The sequence below is a fragment of the Emydura macquarii genome, unplaced genomic scaffold, assembly GCF_026122565.2.
Source record: "Emydura macquarii macquarii isolate MOO-44397 ecotype Brisbane River unplaced genomic scaffold, CSIRO-AGI_Emac_v2 contig_3348, whole genome shotgun sequence".
Classification (NCBI taxonomy): domain Eukaryota; kingdom Metazoa; phylum Chordata; order Testudines; family Chelidae; genus Emydura; species Emydura macquarii.
The window spans coordinates 3,878,794-3,891,780 of NW_027133485.1; positions in this window are offsets into that span (position 1 = coordinate 3,878,794).

Genomic DNA, 12,987 nt, shown 5'->3' on the forward strand with positions numbered 1-12,987 from the left:
ACGTAGAGACTACAAACCATGCAGAATCCAGCCATCCCTTGGTAACCTGACCAAGTGGTTAACTACCCAGAATGTTAAAATTTTGCATCTTATTTCCAATTTACCCCAGTGTACAGCACTGGTGAGACTGATACTAGAATACTGCATACATGCCCAGAGTCCACATTTTTGAAAGGATGTTGAAAATTTGGAGAGGGTGCAGTGAAGAGACACAAAAATGATTCAAGGGCTGGACAAAATGCCCTATAGTGAGAGATTTAAAGAACTTAATCTGTTTATTTTATCATATAAAAGCTCAAGAGGTATCTTGATTATTGTGTGTAAATTCCTTCATGAGGAGGAAATTCTAGATATTAAGGGAGTCTTTAAGCAAGCAGAGAAAGGCACAAAAACCAATAGATGGAAGTTAACAGCTGGACAAATTCAAATTAGAAATAAGGCACATTTTTTTTACATTGAGGAACAACCATAGAACAAATTACCAGGGACAGTGGTGGATTCTCTGTAAATCAATGCTGGCTGCCATTCTGGAAGATGCTTTAGCCAAATACAAGTTATTGGCCTCAATACAAGGGTGACAGAGTGACGTTCTATGCCCTGTGTTATGCAGAAAGTCAGATGGACTAGATGATATACAGGTCCCTCCTGGCCTTAAAATCTATGAATGTTTCTTATTTCATTTCATAGCCAATAGATGTTCTGATAGGAAGAATGCTCTACTCAAGCCATCCCAATAATTATGGTCCTAACTGATATAGTATTACATAGAAAGAAAGGCAGCTTTGAAACAGATTAATGCTCTCCACATCTGTGACGCACTCCATCCCCATATACACCCTTATGGTGTGATTGTGTATCATTCATGTTCACCCTTACAGTGTAATTGTGTATTGTTTAATACAAAATATGTCATGTAAGATGTTTTTGGAATGCTCATGACATACTGAAGCTTATTATTATAGTAATATGTTTGTTGCAATGTCATATGTATGGTTATGATGCTTTGCTATGTAATGTTCCCAAACGTGTGTTTCATACCTTGAAGCAAATTCAGGTAAAATCCTCCAAGAGCATAGAGGCAGTTTGCGCCTCGCTAAGACATGCATAAAACAAACCAGCTCTTCTAGGAACAATGGACTAGCCTAAGCATTGATAAAGAGATACTCACTGACTCAAGTATGAAGGAAGTTGTACAAGGACATTGTTTGTCACCTGACCTCAAAAGGCAGGGACAAGGCCCCAGAGGAGTGTGAAGGAACATGTTAAAAGGAAAGACATGTTGTTGTTCTCGCTCTCTCTTCCACCTCTATCTGCAAACACCACCAAGCAACTGAAACACTGATCAGAGGGGGAGGGTTTGGCTGGAGGCAGACCAGCCAGCTTGTGGTGAAAATCATCTAAGACTGTAAGGTTGCTGAAAGTGTTAAACTTAGTTTAGAATGTGATTTGCCTTTTATTTACTTTTGATCAAATCTGACCTGCTTTCCTCTGATTTATAATCACTTAAAATCTTTCTGTACTTAATAAATTTGCTTGTTTTATCTAAAGCAGTGCATGTGATTTAAGGTGTGTTAAGATTCCATTTGATGTGACAAGGCTAAATAAATTGACGAACCAATGAGCTTGCAGTGTGCAGCACTGAACACTGTAAGATGGCAGTTCTTAGGGTTGTATCTGGGACTGGTGGTTGTGGCTGGGGTCATACTAGTGCGTGATCCCAAAAGTGGCTGGCTAGAAGAACTCACCCACTGAACTGAGGGCAACTTGTTTGACAGAGGCTGTGCGTGAGCTGCCCAGGAGTGAGGGTTCTCATAGCAAAGCAGGGTAAGACAGGCTCCAGGAGTGGGGGGATTGGGGGGTGACACAGCGATTCACCAGTCCAAATTGCAGAGGTGAACGTCACAACATCAAATTAGCAATTCTAGTTTGGATGTGCCTTGGCGGGACTAACCTTTGCATTCTTTATAAAACTCCTGGGTGTCTCTCCCTTGAATTCAGATATCCTATAATTTGTTTAACTTACTGAATAAAGTAATTAATACCAAGGAGCCCGACTGCTTGTCAGAATATATTGTTACAGCTAACAAATTTGATGCCTTTTAGCTTCACAGAAGAATTTGTCCCAAGGTTAAGAAAGATAGGGGCAGACTTTGACATCTTGTAAATCCCACTCTTGGAATAATTTATCACTCTTGCTTTTGACATGGAAAGCCACCATTCCTGTATTAAGTCGGCCTTGGAAATTTACACAATTGTTTTTGCTTTACGTGTTTGTGCATCTCTTAGCAGCAGCTGTGTGTGCAAATTCCAGCGTGTCTCCCTGCTTTTGGCAAAAGGAGGACTGCTGCATGCCTCAAATGGGATTCAAATTAGCATCATACTTGACATGCAAAGAGTGCCTTTGGGATGAAAATCACAGTCTTACTAGCATTAGTTAAGTAAGACTCAAAAAGACTTCTGTGAGTTAGGTAAGCATCATTAGTAAGGCTGCTCAGAAAGGTTCTATCTAAATTGTTTCTTGATAAAATATTACAGAGCTCAATAATTTTTTTTTTTTTTTTTGCAAAAAGGGTCATTTTTTTGTTGAAAATCCGAAAGCCCCAAAACTGAAACATTTCGCTTCAGATATATCCCTATGGTACCTCATGGGAGCTGCAGTTCAGTTGCCTCAAATCCCCATTCTGATCTATGGGCTAGGCTCTAAAGCCAGACTACATCTTCCATAATGCACTACTTCACCTCATCAAAGGGAGTGCATGGTACATCATAAGAGATGTAGTCCGAACAGGGAGCCCAGCCTATACATAAGAATGGGAACACAAATCACCTGAACTACACGTCCCATGAGGCACTGGGGCAGCATTTTTTAATCAAGCTATTTTGGCTTTTGGCCAATACATTTCAGTTTTTGACATTTTTTGTCAAAAAGTCAAAATTTTCTGCAGAAACCCCCCATTGTTCAGCCATCTCTGGGAAACTGAGGAGCTAATGGCTTGGTTTTCAGAGCTGCTGAATATCACAGCTCCCATGGGTGAAATTCATCCCTATGCAGGGGACCAAAACAAGGCCTATATGTACCACTTAACCCCCAACAAAGCCCTATTTTGAAGATTTAAGTGGTGCTAAGGCCTCTGTACAGGGAGAATTTCACCCACTGTGGCCAGTGAGAGTAACAGAGCTCATCCCCTCTGAAAAGCAGGTCACCAATGGCACATCCAAGATCCCAGAGTGAGTTGCGGATAAGCCCAGGAATGGAAGCCAGGAGTCCTTATTCCTAGCCTCTTATCACTAACCACTAAGTCACATTCTCCACAGTGTAACAGCCCTACTGTCACCATACCAAGCTCACAGAGGCATTTAATTAAATGTGATGGAGGCCACAGATTGTAAAGAGTGTTGTATGGTATTTACATTGCAGAAGAGAACCCGGACAAGCAGTGAATAAGGAGACAAAATGCTCCTGGCTTTTGGGGTTATCTCGTTCTTACTGTTGTTGTTGCTGTCTTTTCAGGAAATGAATTTTAAGCCTAATGCTCTACATTTAGAAACAGGCCCATATTTGAAAAATGGGGATAAATATGGATGGTAATTTTGCAGTGCCCTATATAAAGCCGGGCTTTTACACTCCTTTATCTCCTGTGGGTTCGGTTCAGGAGTTTCCCCCTGTGGCTACAGGGAACGGTTCATCTCTTGGTGTGTGCATGGAGAAGGACTGGAGGGTTAAATGTAGAGAAGCAGCATGCGCTAGTGGCTAGGGCAATAATATGGGACTCAGGGGCTCTAGGTTTTAGTCCTGGCTCTGCTATCTGACCTTAACTAACTCTCTCTGCCTCTCCTCCCCTTCCTTGTCTATTTACACTGTAAGCCCTTTGGGTAGTGGATGTCTCTCACTGTGTTTGTGCAGGCTTTGCGACTTGCTGCCATGGGTCTTTTTTTTTTGCTGTGTAGACGTGCCCACGGACTCACAGAACACTAAGGGCCTGATCCAACCTCCTGTTATCATCAACAGACTCCTGCTGATTTTGATTTCAATGCAGCTGGCTCAGTCTTCACCAGAATACCACAAAGGTTAAATAAATAAACTAAAAATATGTGAGTGAATAAGAATACGGGCCAGCTTCTGCTCTGGTTTACCTCAGTGCCAATCCAGAGTAACTCTGCTGACTTCAATGCTGTTAATCCAGATTTAACCCCCTTAAACCGAGGACTGAATTAGCAAATCCTTAGTTGCTTTAGTCAAGCTGTCAATAATTCACACAATGCTTCAAAGGGTACATGGCACCTGCTTGTGAGATATCTAAAGGTTAATTCTATTTGTAGGCCTGTTTTCTGCATTAGACAATTAATGGCTTCCTCTGCACATTGTATCCCTTTGAACCTGGCAGGGACATTAATTGTTACTATGAATTTGTAGAAGCTGGACTAGAGAAGTATGGTAAAAATAAATAATATAAAATATAGAGCAGAGTGTCACACAAAGTTGCCCATGAAAAGTTTTTTTGAGAGGATTTGAACCCACAGCCAGTGGCCCTGGATTTCAGTCTGATTGTTAGCAAAATGCAGATCTTGCACCCTTTTGTTTCTTCCAGATAATGGCCTTGATTCTCCACTAACTTACACCAGTGGAAATCCCTGCAGTCGAGGAATTTGCAGTGATGTGAAACTGGCATGAACAGAGAAGCAGCTTCTCCCTGATATATATTTGCCTATCCCCATACTTACCCATCATCTGATCAAGCTATCTATCATGCCACTCACCAATCTCACTCAGCTCAGGATAAGCAGGAGTATATCTGCTGAAATCAAAGGCGTTAAATCTGGGGTGAAAACAGAATCAGACCCTGCTCTTCATGCTTGGCACTCATCTAACCCTCTTCCAGTCTTCTCTTCCTTTCTCATGCTCTCTTCCTCTTTGCTCTGTCCTTTCTCTTTCTCTCATTCTGTCTGTTCTTCTCTCTTATTTTATTTCTCCCCTCCACTCTGAAGGCCATTATCCATCCATAGGAGCAGATTCGTGCAGGAAAGGCCTGCAAACTCTGTGGCCCCATGAGTTTAATGCATTAGTGAGGTTCATATATGGGCACTCACCTCCCTGGGGCTTTGAACCCTGCAGCACCATGCTGAAACTTGGCTCCAATGAGCTACTGCTCCAAGTGAGTGCAGCCCAAAAATGCTGAGCTCCTGTCCCCTCTGAGCATTGGCCAGGTACTGTGGTCCCCCAGTCCCCTACCTCCTCAGAGCACTGAGCTGGGACTCAGTTCACGCAGACTTCTTCTCTTCATGTGCTGGGGCTCTGAGTTACTGGATTAGTCCTCCCCATGAGATCACCGAACTGGTCACTTTGGATTCTGCCATAGACGATTGAGTGTCTCATCAAGAATACAGGCTTCATAATTCATAATATGTGCTAGTGTCACTAGGAGCGGGTGCCTGGGAATCTGACTCTAATTACTTATGCTTCCTGGTAAGGGAGTTCTTAACATGATTTATTGCAGAGGCTATGGAAAATGACAATTGCTGATCGCTTAAAATAATGGTCTTTCCAAGTGCCCGGCCGTTTAAATGTGAAAGAGTGTGAATTTGGTGTAAAATGCATTGTCCTTTGATGGAGCTACATCAATTTACACTCTCTGAGGGTTGGCCCAAGATAATTTAAATCCCCCAAAAGATGGCTGGAGACAACCAATGCAGGCATCACTGACAGGGACTTGGAGAGAGCTGGGTGCAGGCCATTCACAAGTCTTGGTTTTGTACAGAAGAGGCAGCTGGCTGGCATGGTGGATGTGACAATGCAGAGGGAAACAGGCTGTCAGTTACTGGAGAACATCTGCACATTACCTTCTCCCATATCCCTCACTGAGAACAAGGGATCAGTGGGAACACAAAGAAGGAAGATACAAAGTGCCAGGCCACTTATTAACTTAAGCCTTATTAACTTAGCTTTCTGCTAAAGACCCCCTTCTGCAACACTGCTTGAGTTGGTAGCTTCAACAGTCATCAGTATGGGGCTTATATAAACTTAAGCTTCCTTCCGTGCGGCCTTATTATTATTACCTATTAGTCCAGTTTTCTTGCAATCACCTTTGCGCTTTCTCCCATATACATGGAAATAGCTCCCTGTGGTTGTCCCACCTTCAGATCCCTCCTTAAAACCAACCTATGACATGACACCAACACGCAGAATGCCTAGGCAGCTGGTGTGATGTGCACACACTGATCATAATCATCTCATAATTACCTTGTACTCCTCGTGTCTGTATATCCCTCCCACTTCTTGGCTATCATTGTCTACGCAGATAGTAAGCTCTTTGGAGGAAAGGACTGTATTTTTGTTATATGCATGTACAGCATCTAGCACAGTGGGGCCTCAATCCCTGATACAAGTAATAATTCATCATTAATATAGTTGAGGTCTGCCTGGCCAATTTCCACCTAAAAATCAATAAGGCACTGTCATGTGGATGCAAGCAGACATAAAATGCTGACTCCTCAAATATGTGCACTTATTTGTCTCAGTTTGTGAGGCTGTGGTGGAAGGAGCTGTTAGCAGTGAACAGTATTTTATTATCCTCATAAATTCCAAGTTTGTGTCAGCAGGATGCATTTGAAGGTGTAATTGATGCACACTATTTTTTGTTCAGCAGGGATGCAATATTTTGCATGGATCATGATAAAGTCTTGTTGAACCACTAAAACATGCTGCGGGTACTTAGGGTGAAATTCTCCCTATGCATTGTCCTCCAAACTAGGGCAGAGTGAGACTTTATTGTGGGTTTTATTATTATTACTTATTTGTATTATAGTATTGTCTCGAAGCCCCTCCTGAGTTCAGGGCCTCATTGTGCTAGGCTCTGTACAAAGACAGTGAATGTCCCTGTCCTGAAGAGCCAACAATAGTCAAAGAGTGGGCTGGGAAAGGAAGACACAGAGAGGTGAAGGGGCTTGCCCAAGGTCACACAGCAGATCAGCAGCAGAGATGGGAATAGACGTGTTGCATAGACCTTGTGCTAACTGTCTACAAAGGGGTGAGTTTTACCCTTAGAGTTATAGGACAAGATCTGCAGCTGATGTGAATCAGCGTCGCCAATGGGGCTAAACTGATTAACACTAGCTGAGGATCCAGCCCTTATAGTGCTTGCTTAAAACAGTGACCTGACCTTATCCTTCTAGAAAGCCATCAAAAACTTTCAGCCCAAACTCCTCTGGTTCCCAGTTGTGCTGGCCCTTTCCGCTTTAGCTGCAATGACATTTCCATTTCATTTCATTTTATTATTTTTTTTGGTGAGGGTTCAGGCTTATGATCATATTAAGAAATAGCTATTGCAATCAGCCATTGTTAATCAGCAAATTACAGCCTTCCAAGTATTACAAAGCATTTAACTACCAGCTGCTTATTACAGCATATTTATGCGGGAACAACTCTGCAGAGCAGGTTCCATGTCTATTACAGAGCTATTAAACCTCTGTAAATATGGCCTTAATGACCAACCAGTATTTATTTAAGGTGCCATAACCTGCCTGTTACAGTGAATCAAAGTTAGACAGGTGGGTAAGTGTGCTGAGGGCACTGCACTGGAAGGTTTATGACAAAGTAAATTGGGGACTGCATGCTGTCCTTACTGCATTAGTAGCTTTGGGGAAGCTGTTTTGCAAGGTCCAAGGTAGAACAGACCAGCTTGGTGCTCTCCTTTCTGCGTTCTGTGGCTAGCTACACACTGAGCAGGAATCACATCTGTGGCTCTGAAAGTTAAGGCAAAGCAAATCTCATGCTTCACAGCATAAACCGATGGTTCTAGGGGTCAGGAAGGAGTTATTTCCCATGGAGGCAATTTGCCGACATCTGTGTACCAGCTAAGTCCCAGACCTTCTTCTGCCTTTCACTGACTTCACTGGGATTAACTCCAAGTTTACCCCTGTGTGAAAGCTGAATTTGCCCCTTAGGATGCTGTCCCATCTTCTCTGGCAAATCCTGGAGACGGTGTAACTAGTAGGTTCTGCTGCACGGAGGGAAGGCAGGGTGGGATTTGGGGAGCAGATTTCCTGTACCCAGGGAGCTTAGCATCTCTGGGCTCCCAGTACATCCCCATTAAGTGGGTTTTGTGGCCATGGCCAGGGAGCGGAGACTGAGGGAAGGGCTCAGGGCTACAGTAACAGCTGTGCAGCATGTCTGCTGCCTCTCCACAGCTGTGGGAAAGGTATCTTCCCACCCATGGCCTAGTGGCATGGTCCTGCGCCAGGCATGGCCCACTCCATTGAAATTTATGAGAATGGGATTGGAGACTTAGGTGAAATTAACCCCTTGCAGAAGCCAGCACACAGTCTATGCACCACTTAAATCCCAGGGCTGGATTTCAGCCTCAGTGAATGACGGCAGATCCAGCCAGAGCCCACCTGGTACGTTTATGAGCCCATATTGCAGGATGTAGGCGGTGCACAGGGCTTGGGCTAGCTGCCTGAACAAGGCTGAATTCTAGGCTTCGGGTCCAATCTAAGTCCCACTGAAATCAGCAGAAAGCCTCCAGGGACTGTCAGTGGGAGCTGGATCAAGCCCCCGTATAGAGCAGTGCTGGCACCAGAAACAGCTGATCTGTTTGCCCAGCACTTAAGTCCACAAACAGGGCTTTAATGAGGCCTGTGGACTTTGTGCTACATGTCTGCATGGGCAGGAATTCCACTGTTAAAGGTGGACCAGAGCCCATATAAAGCTTTATTATTAGTTTTGCTGTAGTGCTGAGGATCCCCAGTTATGGGCCAGGACTCCATTGTGCTACGCGTGAAGAAATACGGAACAAAAAGCCATGGCTGCATCCCCCCCGTAACCCTGGGCACATACTTGAGCAGCTGCTACCTGTGCTGCGTGGTTTCACTGCTGTTACCCTAGCTCACTTTGTTCTAGCAACATGGGTGAGATCAAAGAGAGCTCAGACATGTCTATACATGCTGGGGTCAGACTTCCCACTTGCAGTGTAGGCGTACACTTAGTCACAAGAGACCAGGCGGATATCAACAGATGGGAAAGCACAGGGACACAATTGAGACAATGCTGGTCACCATGATAGGCAGTGATCTCAGCACATCAGCAGCCTAACTCTTGTCAAGATTTTTGTAGGCATCACCGTGAAGGAGAGATGTGGGAAACGATCTGAAGGAGGGCAATGGGGTAGCTATTAATGGGCTGCTTTCCCCAGTGTGAGGAACTTTAAGCTATGAGGCTAACCCATTTGTGCAGCCACCACTCTGGGTGAAGCGAGATGGTTTAGGTCAGCTTGTTCCTTTCTCACTTCCCAAATAAGAAAATAGCAATTTGTAGTATTTTTTTTTTAACCTATAACTGGAGAGAGAGAAGAATTAAAGGGCATTTTTCTTTCAGGCAGAAATCGCAAATAATGTGCTTTTTTAAATACCTCATTTTGGAAAAACATCTTCTCTCTCTCCTCATTTTACTTCCCTTTGTAATTTTAACTTCTATTTTTTTTTTATTTCACAGCTTTTAACCTTACCCAGTTGTCCCTCTTAAATACTAATTAATACTCTTGTTCAGCCAGGGAAGTGTTTTAGAGCTTTAACAATTTTATTTTCTAAATGTCTACACAGGAGGTGGGGATGAAGGGGAAAAAATAAAAAAGGGTCCTTAAGTGTACCTTTCCAGAAAAAAACATTTATTTCCTCTCTCTCCCTGGGGAAATGCAAGTTCGGTTGCCAGATCAGAGGAGAGAGCCTATGGTAACCTATAGAGTTTGCAGAATAATTAACTGAAGCGCAGGGGGGAATAAAATAAATGAGCGTACAAGGTCACGTCCCTGTCTTCCTTGTGAATGTTCTTTCCCAACAGGCTCATGACAAGGAAGCAGAGGCTGGAAGGAAGGCGGAAAGATTGGGAAATTAGGACTAATTCACTGGGAGCAGTGAGGCTGAAGGACCTTTGTGTAGTAGCAAGATCTGATCTGTGGTTCCTGAAACACAGGAGGCTTGGTAGAGCTACAGGGGGTCATGTTATTATGGCACCAGGCCATGTGGCAGCAGAGGTGGGTTCACTAGCAAGAAGTGCCACTGATTTCCTGTGTGACCTTAGGCAAGTAATTTAGGGACAGATTGTGTTATTACCTTCATGCTTGTGCAAGGGCAAAGACCCTACTCCCCAGTGTTCACCTCGAACAAGGGAGCTGTGTGTGTCACTCACACTGGTGAGCGTGTGCTACAGGTCCCCCTTGGTGCTGGATCTGCAGAGAATATGAATCTGCTGCAGCCTCAGATAGGGAGCCTTGGGCTGTAGAAATTCAGGCTTTTAGCTCTGGACATCCCCCGCTCAGTCCCTTGTGTGTCAGCCAAGATAGTGGCCAGCACAGGTAAAGAGGGATAAGCAGACACTTTGCACTCACCTAGCCCTCCTTCCTCTTTCAGGAAGGTAGAGAACCCTGTTTTCCAACACCCATGCCAATAAGCATGAGTAGGGGAATAGTATTCTCTCATTGGCAGGGGTCTTATTTGCATAAGGAAAGGCAGCAGTGAGCATGGACAGGAGTATTTTGGATGTTACCCAGCTGCTTTGGCAAAAGAAAGGCAGGAAAAGGAGGGTGATTTCCTCCCTCCCCATTGCATCAGTGCAAGATGATGTTACTCGCAAGGATGTGACATCATACCACAGGTATTGTGTCAAGTCAGTGCATTGTTATGTGGCACAGCTGCATCACAACGTCAGTTCATTGTATCACACTGTTGCGTAAAAGTTAAATGTTGTTATGGATTTGTTTTTTTAATGCACAAAGAGGCATTTATAAAGTTGAAGTCAAGTGAGATGCAGTCATCTCACTGATGCTTCAGAGCTGAGTAGATTCATGCAGATAATTGTAATAATAATATAGATTATTTCCAACATCTGGACACAGGTCAAACTAACCAAAGAGCATCAGCAGGGGGCCCTTGCAGAACCTATATCTTAATTTGCCTTTCAGAGAACGCAGAGCAAGTTTGCCAGACATAAATAATTGAGAATACTTATTTTAATTATAACTAGATGGACTAAATTAGAAATTCAATTACAGAGCCACTCACTGAAAAGACATTCAAAACGTTTGGACTATTAGTTACACAAATTATCTGCAAAAGACAACAATATTTGTGGGAAGTGACCTCATGCTCTTGTTTTAATGAAAAAGGCCAAGTGTAAGGCATCACAGAGCAATTTATATGAAGGACTAACCCTTCCACTGCTGTCTAGGCTCTGTAAGACACATGCGTCTCTCATACCTAGCTGATACACGTAAAACGATTCTTGGGTTGGTGGATATGAGACGTCAAGTGTAGCTCCTCCCTTATGTCATTTGCATACTGAAATCCTATTGGTTACAGTGAGTCATGTTCAGTCACATGTAAGACACTGTGGTTTTTGCCCACTACGATTTAGCTGAGCCAGGATTTTGCAAGAACTCGTTGGTTGGGTTTTGATTATGCAAATCCCAAGCCAGGGTATTTCACATCTAGGTTTCTTTATCTAATTTACCACAGTTGGTGGGTGGAGGGAAAGGAAGAGAGAGAAAAAAATTGTTCACCTTTTAATCTAACTCTACTGCAAACACTTTCTTCTATCTTGATTGATATGGGATTCATGCCCCCAACTCAAGTTTCAAAGTTAAATGGACGTCAAAGTCAAACCTCCACCCAAATCACTGGTTTCCTGTCAAAGCCACACAGGAGGTTGAAATGTATGTGACACAAATCCCATAAGATTGCACCAGGTTCCCTCAAAATGGAACCCAAGTTGTGCTAAGGTTCATGGACCTCAGCAGAAATTTGCTAGGAATCTGGTCTGTGTTTCCAAATACATTTTAAACTTTCATTACAAACACAGCTCTCCATTTCGATCAGACCAAAATACCGCAGACAGGCAGTACTATTAGGTTTAATGAAACCAGGAGCAAAGGCCAGCTAAAGTAAACAACTTGAGGGGCAGATTCTCTGTTTGAGAACTGTCATAGCTCCTTGGACATCAATGCAACTGTGAGATCTGCTGCAAAGTATCATAGCCACTTTGAAGTCAATGGAGTTATGGGAATTTACAACAGCTGAGGAAATGTCTGCAGCATATTCAGCAATTTCTTTAAGGCAGAGCTGGTCAATAAATGGCAGTCTGGGGGAAATGTCAAAATTCTTTTAACATTTTTTTTGTTCTCATCACCCATACTTTCCACCAAATTTTGAAATTTGAAAAAATAGTGATCATCTATATAGCTGGCCCAGAGACACAAGAATATATCACAGACATTGTTTCAAAATGTCTTTTGAGAGTTTATTTATTTGAAATTGAAATTTCAACAGAAAAGGTCATCAAAAATCTGGATTTCAGAAAAAACAGACTTGGAATACTTTCAAAGTATTCCTAAAGTTTCCAGGCTCATTGTGTCATTGTTTAATGAAAGAACCAGCTGTAATAGACAAAGGATTATGGATCATGTCTTGCTGGTCTCCTGCCCAGGGGTGCTAGATCCTGCTCCCACCTACATCAGTGTCAATCCTGAGTATCTCTATTGATTATCCAAGTGTAACTCGGGCTTTACACCAGTGTGATTAAGAGCAAGGTTAGAGCCCTTTGACTTTCCATTGCCTCTTAGCTGGCTGCATGGAGTGGATAACCAAAGCAAGCCTCTCTTCATTACATCAAATGTCTTCTCCCTTCTCCTTAAAGAGTTACTCTCCCCACCGCTCAGGACCTGACTCAATATGAATAACGCATGATCTAGCCATGTGTCAGTTGCTTGTGGAACTGTGGCCTGCCAAAGGGCTCACTCATCAGGGCAGAAGCCAATCAAGTTCGTTTCAATGTTTATTTTAATCCTCCCAATGAAAACCATAAATATTTAATCCTGTGCCCTTCCTAAGAAAGCGAAGTTCAGGCTGGGAGAGGGAGTAACCACCCAGGCCACTTGTTCATGCCAATGGCTGCCCAAGCAGACATGGCTGATTTGGGCCGTTAATATTCTGCATGAACCT